Here is a 13,231-nt window from a genome sequence, read left to right as displayed (position 1 = left end):
CCCGGTAGCACAGCTCGATGACACATGTATCACACCTTTTAATACAAAACAACTTTAACACACCCTTGTTTGTATAAGGTTTAAGTTACTAAACATAACGAAATAGAAAGGGCATTCTAATAGTTCTAAAGGGCGTTTCAGTTTGGTTACATAATACTTAAATTTCTTTCATCAAAATAAATAAATATCGGGAACGTCGGCTTATCAGGTGTCAAATATCATTGTGATATAATGTCAAATAAAACCGATTGGGTTATGGAAATATCATTGATTTGGTTTAAAAATAACAAATGCATTTGAAAACTCAGATATTTTACAGAATATATAGTCAAAACAAACAAATAATAATGGTTTTCTAATCCTTTTCTATCGCGTACAACTATCTAAAATTAACTATTATGTAAGCATGTTTATAAAAATAAAGTTAATCATTCATGCTGTCAAGAAATAATGATATTTTACATTTTTGGCATGCCTTGTACGCGTTAAGTCTGTTACCGAGGGATTCTTATTCATACTTTATATCAAGTTTAATAGTTTTTTCAAATTAAGGTAATATTCAGGTTAATTTTAACCAGCTGTTGCAAAAATAAACCACAACATGTTCCAAACCTGCGCTCGACGTCATTGTTACGACGGTATTTTTTCTTTTGAATTAAACAAAAAGAAAAGTTTCATAAGCAGGATATTGAATGTTATTTGGCCTTGGTCCTGCTTCTCTTGTGTAACATCGTTTGTATGCAGTCATCCCACGCAAGCAATAAATCCACACGACAGTCAGTTACCCTTACTCATCTAAAGTTCACCAGTCTGCACTTTTATGTTTATTATTCAATGGTTGCATTATTAATATGTTTTAAACCGACGGATTGGCACGTCTTTAAATGAGCAGGGCTTCCTTAATTTGTCATTTGCTAGTATAGTAGACCAATGAAATCAATTAACCCCAGTATCATTATATGGGTTGAATTAGATTGCAGAGGATTGGTTGAGTTATCTAACCAGTGAAAAGTCTGCTATCACTGTGCTAAAAATAAGTAAAAGATTGGGTGTCACTTAACAAAAGAAAATGCAATGACGCCGACAATACGTAAGACAGCGTTAATATAATTCGATATCTAAATATGGTAGTAAATAACTACATCACGCAAAACGCGAACAGGAAAACAGATGCTTGATATCGTGTGGTCTTTGCGTTACGTAACTAAATTTTTAACTGGTTTCAAAAGATGTAACATAGATACATTCTAACTGAAAAAATTGGTACTATTTATCACCCTTCTGATACATTACGCCTGACGTGTTTAAAGGTACCGATTTATGTAATTTTACCGAAAAAATGTATAGTGCTGACTGTAACAGATATATCACAAAAATGTCGTTAGATCTTAAAACGTAGTTGTGTAATTACAGGATAGCTTTATAAAACCCGGGGCGGACAATATACGCCTGTCGAATGCCATATAGTGTTTTATACTTTCTTACATTGAAATAAGATCTGCATCATTCTAAGAATGGTTAGCTGACATGCTATAAAAAATGAAGGAGAAAATCTCCGAGCAATAAATCAAATACGGAAATGAACAAAGGGCAAGAACTTTTGCAAAAATTTAGCCTACTAAGTTTCAAAGAAAGCCGTCAAATAATTGTATGAACAAAGGGCAATAACTTTTGGAAAAACTGTCAAATCAAAATTCTGTTCAGCGAGACACAACTTCATATCATGATTATAATGTATACCAAGTTTCAAAGAGTTCGGTCGAAAAATGTAGGAGGAGATTGCTGGACAAACAAAAGTTTACGCCGGCCGGCCGACAACCCCATACCATAATACTTCCGTTAAACATAGATATTTAATCTTATATACATCTTACTGCATCTGTCAATGTAGCGTACTCGTATACAGTAATATCATCCTATGGCATCTCGTATCTACTCAAAAACCACGTTGTTGCCGAGCTAATGGAAACTGATACGGATGATATCACTTACTTTGTTGGACACACAAATATAAAATGTTAAGTTATTAGTATTCTACAGCTATACGTTTGTAAGGATTGAGTGTTATATGGGAATTAAGCCTTGATGTTACTTTTTGTTACCCATATATCATATCCATCATTATGATAGTGTATTAAACAAACACAATAAAAAGTTAACAGTGATATAACATAATCCAGATAAACCACAGACGTTATTGTAATAACATTTTTATTACTAGCCAGTAACAATGTCTGAGTTTTCTATATTCACCAATGCCATCTCGTTTAATTGTCAATAAAATGTTTTGAAATCATCAAAAACTGGTAACAGCTTTGTTGTAATTGCAATGATTTTACACAATATCACAACTCTATTGTTTCTATTTTTAAGAACTTTTTTTTTATTGAAGAACATGAACTTTAAGTACAAGCAAAAAGCAGTAAGTAACAGATGCTTGGCTGATGGTGGATGGACGTAAAGCTCGTCCTCGCCTTGTCATCCTGTCTCTCAGACGTCTAAACGTATGGACAATTGTACATGCCCCTTTAAATATTAAAAAATTGTTAGAGGATAAGGATGCCATTTCACGGCGATTCCTTGTTTGGTATAATTTTATCGTCTATTCCGATAAAGTGGTAGAAACAATATATATAAACAGACGGTTTACAGTGGTGAAACAAAATGGTTAGAACTTGATGTGTTTATCGGCTAAATCAGCTCACCTGATTGAATGGAATCTATTATTAATGAGAACAGGTACACAGTCGCGGGCTTTTCTTTTCACAGAAACAGGTTCCACCTAACACCCGTCGTCTCGTGATCGTTCGCACGACCGCCTCGCGCTAGCCACGTGGCGTGAGATCGTCATATGAACATCATGAATGATAGGGTGTATACGGCTGATTTAACCACTGAAATTGATATGACAAATATTGAGATGAATAGGTATCGCTGCGCTATTTGGCCAGGAGGTTTGTCACAATGGGTAAAGCAAGTGTATATAAGTAGAGTATAGGACCAGCGATCCAGGTACCCTGACACGTGGGGACACGGTTGGTATTTCCTTAAGGATGTCCGCCCCAATACAGGCAAAACCCATGTGAATCTCAATATAGTTCCTCATACAAACAGTAACATGCCCTTAATTTAATTTTGGGTTTAACTGTAGTTGGACTGGGCCAGGAATCATAAACTGATTAGGTAGCCTAGTTGCTTTAAGCAACCGTAATGTCAGCAATGGTCCTTGGTTGATGTATTTTCATCTTTATTATTAATTCATACAAGTTCCGCGAGGTATGGTTATCTTTTCAGAAATTGATTATAAAAATTATTTTCATGCAGTTGAAATGTTTCAAAAGCATAATTTCAGAATTGGCAGTAAAACGAAGATCCTTATTCTGATGTTTTGTATTTATCTTTGAAGCTCAACAAGTCATTTTGCTACTTCCATCGAAGGAAAAACTATTTATAGAAAAATATCGATATACTGCCTCCATTTTCACATAGACATGTCGGTGTTATGAAACATTTAAGTAATACGTGGAGTGAAAAATATATAGGACGTATTCAGAAGAAACGGAAAAGGAAACTTTGAACTATACTGGCGGTAGTTGAGGTGGTAAATTAACGAGGGTCATTATATCGAGATTTAACTGTACTTTCATGCTACACAACAGTATTAAAAAGTACTAAAGAGTACCCGGATATTATTCAGCCAAAAATGTCCCTGAAAAGGAAGGCAGTTCCAAAACTGAGGAAATTGTATTTGATTGGTTTTATTATACTTCCATGCTACACAACAGTATTGAAAAGTAGTAAAAGGGCAAAGAGTACCCGGATATTATTCATCCAAAAATGTCCCCTGAAAAGGAAGGCAGTTCCAAAACTGCTTTGTCATGCATTGTTTTCTGAAACCTTGTGACACTTATTTCAATATCAAATGCATGCACGTGTTATCTGTAAGTCAAGCAAAATGTCATAATGTAAAAAATCTTTTTCACAATGCAACCCAAAGAGGTTAATGTTATTATCATATCAAAGGTTATATAATAGGCCATAAGGAGGATGACATTGCGATATTCAAACATAAAATATTTAAAAAAGAAGTAAGGTATGTTAATTGAATGTTTCCAACCGCCGAGATTTCAATATGACTTACAAATCCGAGCGAGACTTGGTGAGATAAAAAATTGTATTGTTACTTCGACAATAGACCCTACGGTAGCCATATTGTCCCATTCCTATAGGGTGTTTACGCCATTGAGATGAGTCCATTCGGCGAGACGGGTCGACGACCAGGGTGCTGACAGGCCTCTATTGAAGGGGAGGAGCTAATAAAAAAACACACGCGATCGCGCGACTCTCCGTGACCATGCCTTTTCCCGAACGTGTGACCAACGAACGTAAATATTTGGTAGGGATAGGATAAGTAATAACTGATATTAGGTTATTTCTACACCGGTGGGCAACACATGAATACTTCTGTCGATTAGAAACGCCCATCATACAAAAGACTGATGACTTTGTACCAGCATATTCGATTTTATTATTTCTTTCATTATTGCATTCTTGAATAATTAGCAGTCACGGTCATTTTGTCCGGAATTTCACGTTTATTTTGAACTACAATGGATAAGTAATAAACTAAGTATTAAAGAAAATGATACAATGATGGCTAGGTACAAGCGCAATATATATTGTTGATACATATAATTGTCAGGTTTTTTATACATTTTTTTTCATTACCAAATATTACTAAGCAGTAATCGACAACACAATACTTCAGAACATTCCAAACATCCATAGGGGTTTAGGATGAAATGAACCTGCGGCATTCCGATGAATGATCGTAAAAATTACTAATGCTGTGTCACCTGCAGAATCGTAGTGTCAATCCTATATTACGCTGATCCTCGTTTTCTTTCTTGTCTTTGTGTTGTAGGGTCTCTTTGATCAAAGTAATTTCAAAAATACCATTTCAAACACTATACATATAAATAAAATTATGTTTCAGTATTATTTACAAAGACATAGTTACACTGTTTCTGATATTCATCTGTGCCGATCTATTTCCATAGCTGTCGACAGTATCAATATAGAAGCATCGACCTTTGATGATAAAGCATTTACAGTCTATGTGAATATTTGCTTACGTCATTTATATTGATTGTACATGCAATATCAATACAATTCAACGCTCAGATATAGCACTTTTGGAGTAATGTCGTAGAAATAGATGCTTGTTAAAATAAAGCACAAATTAAATCATGTATGTTTGTTTTATGTAAAATCCAACCACCCTCCATAGAGTATTCGTGATATACAACATTACAATTATGACGTCATAATAATGATGACGTCAACACGGTGGCTATATCATTAAACGTCCCTCTGAATGCCATGTGAATGTGGTAAGGTTTTATATAATGTCTACGCCTTAGAATGGTAAATATATAAACTTACCTTAAACGATGTTATCAAGTGACCTTAGCTTTGGACACTGTCGTCATATGACCTTGCCTTGACCCTTCATCGTATGGCCGTAAATTTATGCAATGTTGCACATTTTAACAATAGCGAATTTACGAAATCAGTCTCCTCCGTCGGGCCAATTTTAGCGACGACATTAAATATAATTCATTTACCTGTAAATAATAGAATCTAGAGCATTTCTTTCTTGAATTAACAATCTATACGTATTGCAAGGGTGATTAACAAACATACAAACGATTGAAACTCGGTAATTTCAATATCTTCTGATAGTTTGTAGTCGAAGTTATTTAAATGAAATTGTCATAGTCTATGGGGACGCAATATTTGCAATCATTTACCAGGAAAACGAAATACGTAAGGACCTTTTCAAAAATCAATTTGTAGATATTTTTCCATGTCCACAACATTGATTCTAGTATATAAGGTCCTTTATTCTATACTTCGCCTTCCTAACCTCAGCGGCAATTCAAATGTCATGCTTTAAACTATAAACAAAATGTTTTGCAATGTTTGTTGATTTTGTTCTTTAAATGTTAACATTATTTATTAAAATTCCCACAACTGAATTGTATTTAGAAGGGGTAACCACCGGATCGATGTTGACCAACTGTCGTCTGCGAGTATTTTTAGATGATGTGTTAGGTGTCCATTCCTATTCACTACTTGTAATCTGTCACCATAATTTGTAGTAATTGATTATTTGATTGACAGCCGTTTTACCGGAGAAGGTCAATCTTTAAGCAGCTTCATTTCATCATAAAGGCGTGCGACTGGACATACCTCGGCCCAATACACACGATCTAATTAATTCGCTCCGACAGAAACCTGTCTCATCTACTGGTATAAAAGAGTAAACTATGCAGCATTGTTATTAAGTATAACGCTTTATATACACGTTGTTCAACACTAAATAAACAAAAGTAGCTGGTAAAATATTCACACGGTTACGCTCTATGCAGCGTTATAGATTTCATTGTAAGCTTTGATATGTTTAACAAGGCACATGATATTTTAAATGAGCGTTTTAAAGTTATTCTATTTTCGTCGTTAAGAAAATTAAAATTATAGCTACGACTTCTTCAGCTTGAAGAAGCAAAATCAATTATGTTACATCCACTTAGTAAACACAAATTGATAGCAATCTGGCGTGGAGGACCTCTTTTGTTCGTTAATTGTATCTTTATGAATGAAGTACAGTAACTAGCCTATAAAGTATGCTTGAAACGTTGACATTCATTTTTCAATTCCAATGTTAATTGAACGATTTTTGTTGTTGTTTATATTAGATAAATTCTGAAATAGAAAAAATACAATATGTAATTGTCATAGAAGTGGTGAAATGATTTTAATAGAGGAAACAATATGGGCAACTGTAATCGTCTCAAAAAGGAGTCCCTTTCCATGTTTTCTCAGGCTATCGCGTGTACACCTGACCTTCACAATTACAGAAATGACATCGGGTGTTACCTGCGAAATACAGATGTGTCTTAATCACTAAAATTAAAAATATGTTATACTAACCATCAATCGCGTTGAGCCATAGTTGATAAATAAACTGTATGGCAACAGGAGTCTTGTTTAAATCAAAGGTCAGACTGTTGCATATGGTTAACGGAGGTCAATAGTCTGTTTTTGCTCTGAGAATTAGGCTTTTGAGCGAATTAACATGATACAAATTTGTTTGATATTAATTAAACCGAACAAATACAATACAGTGTGTCCAAACATATTACAAATGAAAATCATCATTAATAACCAGTGACACCCGATCCGAACAAAATAGACTTGGTAAGTATGGAAGTATTATATTGAACATTTTAGAAATTATTTTTAACAAAGAATGGATGAATAGATCCATACAATATTCCACTTCCCTAGTTCATTATAAATTGAATATAATATTTTTAAAGTTTTCTTTCTTCATGAGGCGACCAAAGTGGTTGTTACAAACTCAATGTTCCTCCCCAAAAACAAAAAGAACGAATATAAACATTACTGTTTAACTATTCCATAATCAATAGAAGTAATTATCTACGTTGGATCATAAAATGGACAAAAAAAGCGATTGATTGAAGTCTTTTAAAAACCGTTGAATTGACTCTTAGAGTATACATTACTTCCTGATGAATAGTAGTATTATAAAGAAAAATGTTAATATATTTAAAAAACAGCTGTAAGTTGAACAAATAGCTATAAATCGTGCACCTCAGTGCTAGCATGAGGTTTGAGACATCGGTCTACTCGTGGGAACGGCAGAGAGCGTGTGAGCGATGTAGGACTGCGAAAGCTGATAGGTAGACAGCTTTTGTTTGGGACACGAACGGACGATTATGGAAGCCTCACCTTTATAATATTTACCCGTTCTGGTGGAAAATTAAATGAGAGTTTATGAAGATATTCACGCTTGTCTGGATACCTACTCAGCTTCATAATACCTTACGCAGCACCCTAAATTACGAGTATCTATTGAACAGAGTTTTTTTTCTCAGTACTTTAATCTGTCATAAAACTTAATTAAGGTTTTCAAAACTATGACAATACTGTCATTAGAGGCTAGATACAGATGGTGTCTGCTTTCTGTGTTCCAATAATGTACAATGGTGGATGTATAAAGGAAACAGACAGCATTATACCAACAATGTAGTACCAACAACCCAGCAGGCAATGATTTTAAAGCAAATAAAAAAGAGTTTACTCATGTTAATTAGTTTTACTTTTTCGTTCTCACTTTTAAAGCTAAGACAGAGTAAAGTGTTGATACCTTAAAGTTATTTTCATAAAAAAACGTAATTCGCAAAACATGATAATTTACAATGCTGCCAAACTCTTAGACTGACCCCCGTCTCTAGAATATTTAATTATCTAGATAAAAAAAATTACTCTAGTAATTTAATCACTTCAATGTCCGATTTCAGCCTACGTTCTTAATTAGGGGTAGACAAGCTAGTAGTAAATGCAGTTGAGACATTCTTCATAAAAACTTCGGTGCTGGTTGCCAGTCTAAAAAACTCTACAAGCCTTAAATAAACTTTTTATCATTAAAAACATTGAGGAAAATTGTATTCTGTTAACAAAAATATTCTAATACTACAACTTTCAGTAATATTAACAAAACGTAGTTAAAACATTGACATTGACACATTGACAAACGGAATTCTTTAAATTCAAACAAAACCTATGATAGAATAAAGACGTGTCAGGTTTAGGAGTTGTGAGTCAGTGATGGATTTTACCTTAATTATAAACAATATGAGAGGTCGAGGGTATTAGGATGTTACTGAGCCCAAAATGTCACCTCACAAAAGGACAAGGTATCGCCAAAGTTTAGGCGATATCATTTTAATTGACTCCTATATAAAACTGCTATGAATAAGGACAATATAATGAAACGCGTAAAACCAGCTAATTTTATTTATAAAATGTGTTCTTATCATATCTGTAGAAACAACAGGAGGACACTTAAGTGTCAATAACACAATGATTTAGTTTAAACAATATTTTATTTCATCATTTGCACACTACATTACAATACAGTACAGATACAACGAGGATCGGAAAACAAGCTATAAGCTTATATTAATTCCTCTCCTCTAGTACAGTTGCAGCAATTTACATGGAGATTTACACACATCATTGATGAGACGGACAAAACATCATCAAAATAATGGAAAAAATACTACAGTTATACATTATTTGAGTGCTAGTAAATGACATTGACAACGAGCTGTTTCTATCATATGATTTATATGAACATGCCATGAAAGATTTGACGAAAACCAAACACCAAGATGTTTGTAACTAGACACTTCAGAAATAATACTATTATTTAGGTAAACATCACCATGGTCATGTTTCAAGGCTTTACGACTTATAAGTAAACTTTCGGTTTTGTTTAGATTAAAAGTTACCAGCCCTTATCAGCTCATTCTTGAATAGTATTAAAATCATTATTTAAGATATTTCTAGTCACATTGGGATCACGCACTATTATGTAAAGAAATGTATCATCTGCAAAAAGATTACATCTTAGATTAACAATAATGTAAACAAGAAATAATAAAGGCCCAAGTATTGATCCCTGCGGATCACCTGCCGTAATAATTTTGAGATCTGAAAATTTCACGCCTAAAACTACCGTTTGCTTTCTGTTTTCCAGGTAACTTTCAAACCATTTGATAATTTTATCCGATAAACTCGCTAATTTCAGCTTGTATGTCAACCGTTCATGCTTCATGCCAAACTCTGTCAAACGCTTTACTTATATCACAGAAGACTACACGAATTTCTTTACCAGAATCTAAAGCTTTCCCATTATCATTTGTAATATAAAGTAATTGATTTACAGTCACCGAGAGTAAAACCAGATTGGTGTTCTGTAAACAAATGTTTTCCTCTGGGAAAATTGTACACATGTTTAAAAACACAACGTTCTATTAGCTTACCGACAATACTTATGAGAAAAATGTGTCTGTAATTAGAGAGAATAGTTTTGTGATCTTATTAAAAACGGTTGTCAAATTAGCAATTTTCCATCTGTCTGGATAAATACTATTATTTATAGACTTATTGAAAATACTACAAAGTGGCTCACATAATTTATCTTTCCCTTCTTTTAAAAGTTTACCGTGTATTAAGTCAGGACCGGTTACCTTTGATACACCAAGAACACTGATTGCATCGCTGACATCTTATGGTGTTATATTGAGTGTGTCTAGATGTGGGAGAGGAAATGCATTGTCTGAAGGAAGTGTAGCTTGTGAACTATTTATAGTGGACTGTTCGGAGAAGTAGGTGTTAAATGCTTCAGCTTTACATTTATCATCGTTGTACAATTCCCACGTCATTACATAATAAAGGAGGAACAGAAGAAGATCTCTTTGAAAACCCAGTAAACTTGTTGGCTATTGTCCGTCATTCCCGTGAAGAAGATTTTGTAAGCGTAAGCTTATCAGCTAGTTTAGTAAAATAATCTGCCTGAGCTTTTCTTATAGCATCAACACAAGAATATTTGAACTGTTTAAACTTATTCCAATGAACTTGGTTCTGAGTACGCTTAGCTTTCCTATGGATACGTTTTCGTGACCTTATTAATGTTCTTATACTATTGTGCATCCGAGGGGAATCTTGAGAACGAACAGTAATTAATTTGTTAGGAATTGAAACTGAAGCACATGCTACAGTGTAGTATGGATTCGGTTAAAAAGTTGACTGCATCTTGTAGAGAGGAATTTTCTATATTGACTCGCCAGTCGATTGCCCCAAGTTTGGTATTGGACAAATTTGAAAATGTTACTAATATTCGTATCAATTGCTAGGTCTATAGAGTGTTCTTTAAGATGCCATAACTCATTACTAGAGTTTGGAGGTCTATAAAAAGTTCCAATGACGATGCTAGTATTGTTTATACTTAACTGTAGCCAGATACATTCAAGATTAATAACTTCTCAATCATTACGTCTATGAACATTTATATTTCTGTTCACATACACTGTTTTACCCCCGCCTATGCGGTTGTATCTACTATTTAGGAATGGTGGGTGGAATCTATCAGATAGCAAATCAGCCATGTTTCAGTAATAGCAATTATATCAAAATTTTCAAGTTCAGGCATGATAAAATCTATTTTAGGTAACAGACTGTGTACATTATAATAAACCATTGATATATCACACCTGTTATCAAATGACACAGTACTATAGGATTAAATAGAGTCGGAGTCGTTCACTGACGGACCGGGGTTCAGTTCAACGTCTCCACAGCGATATAGCAAGTATACAAACCACAAAATGTAAAATGATATAATGGAACAAATGAACAAATAGTATAGTACAGCAACATGTGAGATTTGATGCAAACAAGTATTTCATACCCAAATTAGAATTCAAAACTGCCACTGAGGTATGATTTTAACTCTCAATCGATAAAACTGGGGCAACGTTTAAACAATGGAAATATTTAGATGGATACCATTTAAAACGTACCAGGAAAACAAGACCTGGCCCTGGATCGGCAAACGATCTGAAGTCAAAAATTAGTTTTGACTTAACCGATCATAAATAATGTCATGAAAGTGACGCCATGCGTGATTGACTTTTTTTCTTAGATTGTTTCATGATCCCGAGACCAGTGTCCGTATTCATGAAACCGTTCTCGTGCTCACGTATAAATTTTGTGCTCATACCTTATATCATGTTCCGGTTTTAAATCAACAAAACAATCTTGTTTTGTCAATGATTTGGTAAAACTTTGAAGAGACTTAAAGCCGAATTCTGTTTTCAACGTTTCCATTGACATTTTGATCGTTTGACATGATTTTAAGCGAGATACAAGAAAGTTGGTTCGAGCACATATTTCATTCTTGAGCATGAGAACGGTTTCATGAATACGGGCCCTGGTGCTCCGGTATGGTACCAAGACTTGCAATGAAATGACATCAGCCTGTGCTATAACATGGCATTGATATATATTTTCCCGTAGAAGACAACACAAGCAGAGGAGAAACGATTACTCGAGATTTAAATTGATTACAATACCACTACTGAAGCATCATCAATACAAATAAGTTGAATTAAGGACTTGCTCAACAAATATGAAGACAGCAACTATAGAAATAGAGCAAATTATGACAAATATAAGCGTCTATGATCCGTTTTAATTTTAAAAACATCGTTTTAGTGGTACAGTTGTTTGGATGACATTTCTAATTAAATATCAAATTACTAACACAGAATTAAGAGATATTGATTTGGAAGCGGGGAGATCTTTTGGAAAGTTTTAAAATTTCGAAATAAACAAACAAGACTAATGATCATGCTATTTTGAACTCTTGTTACTTTGCAAACAGGGAGCCTATACAAATGAGAAGAACACTGTTTCGAAAAAACTACATTGTACATGAAATCATATTTCAACGATATATCTTTAAATCTCATAAAGCATGCACCGGTATCATGTTGTACAAATAGAAAAAAGTGATAATTTAGGTATCCCGCGGTATTTAAAGGTATAGTTGCTATGTTCATCAAACAGGATTGTGAGCATACTATATATGTACGGTCTGAACTTTAAAGACATGGCACGCTCCACAGCGTGCGTCTCGTTCTACACCAGTCTTTGTCTTTGTACCTGTATCATCAATGGATATCGTGTTCATAGCAACGGTTTTTTTTCTTAGTGCAATAAAATACAAGCATATCATGACTATTAGATAAAAAAAACATATATGATGTATATCTGATCTAGCGCGTGACTGGCAAACGACTAACACACACCTGCCGTTAATCAGATTTCAAGAAGACCTTCAGAACTGTTTCGTCTCGTGTGGTTTACCGGCACGAGCCACAGCCTCACGACAAACACTTACGTGACGCCTGAGCAGGACGTGATAGGCGTACATAAAATAATAAACTAAATACATATCTGCTCAAGTAACATTGATGTTGTCCTGTCAAAGGGATTAGTGACATGATGGCTGCTCATTTCATGGGTCGCCACATTTTAGACACGGAAGATGGCAGCATACTGTGAAGCTATACGGAACTGAAATTGAAAAAATTCAGCTTCATTATTTTCATAATTTGTATCGCGAAACTATGTGACATGATATATACATAGGATATAGGATGCTATTTGTTGGATGCTGTTTGTAATGTATATGCGTTATTTACTCTAGGCACGCATAACCGGATGTGGGTTGTTTTGTTTTCATTAAATCAGATACATTTCAATTTATATTGGTTTTCACAACGTTTATACC

The sequence above is a fragment of the Mizuhopecten yessoensis genome, unplaced genomic scaffold (assembly GCF_002113885.1).
Source record: "Mizuhopecten yessoensis strain PY_sf001 unplaced genomic scaffold, ASM211388v2 scaffold8841, whole genome shotgun sequence".
Taxonomy (NCBI): Eukaryota; Metazoa; Mollusca; class Bivalvia; order Pectinida; family Pectinidae; genus Mizuhopecten; species Mizuhopecten yessoensis.
Note: the sequence above shows the minus strand (reverse complement) of the source record.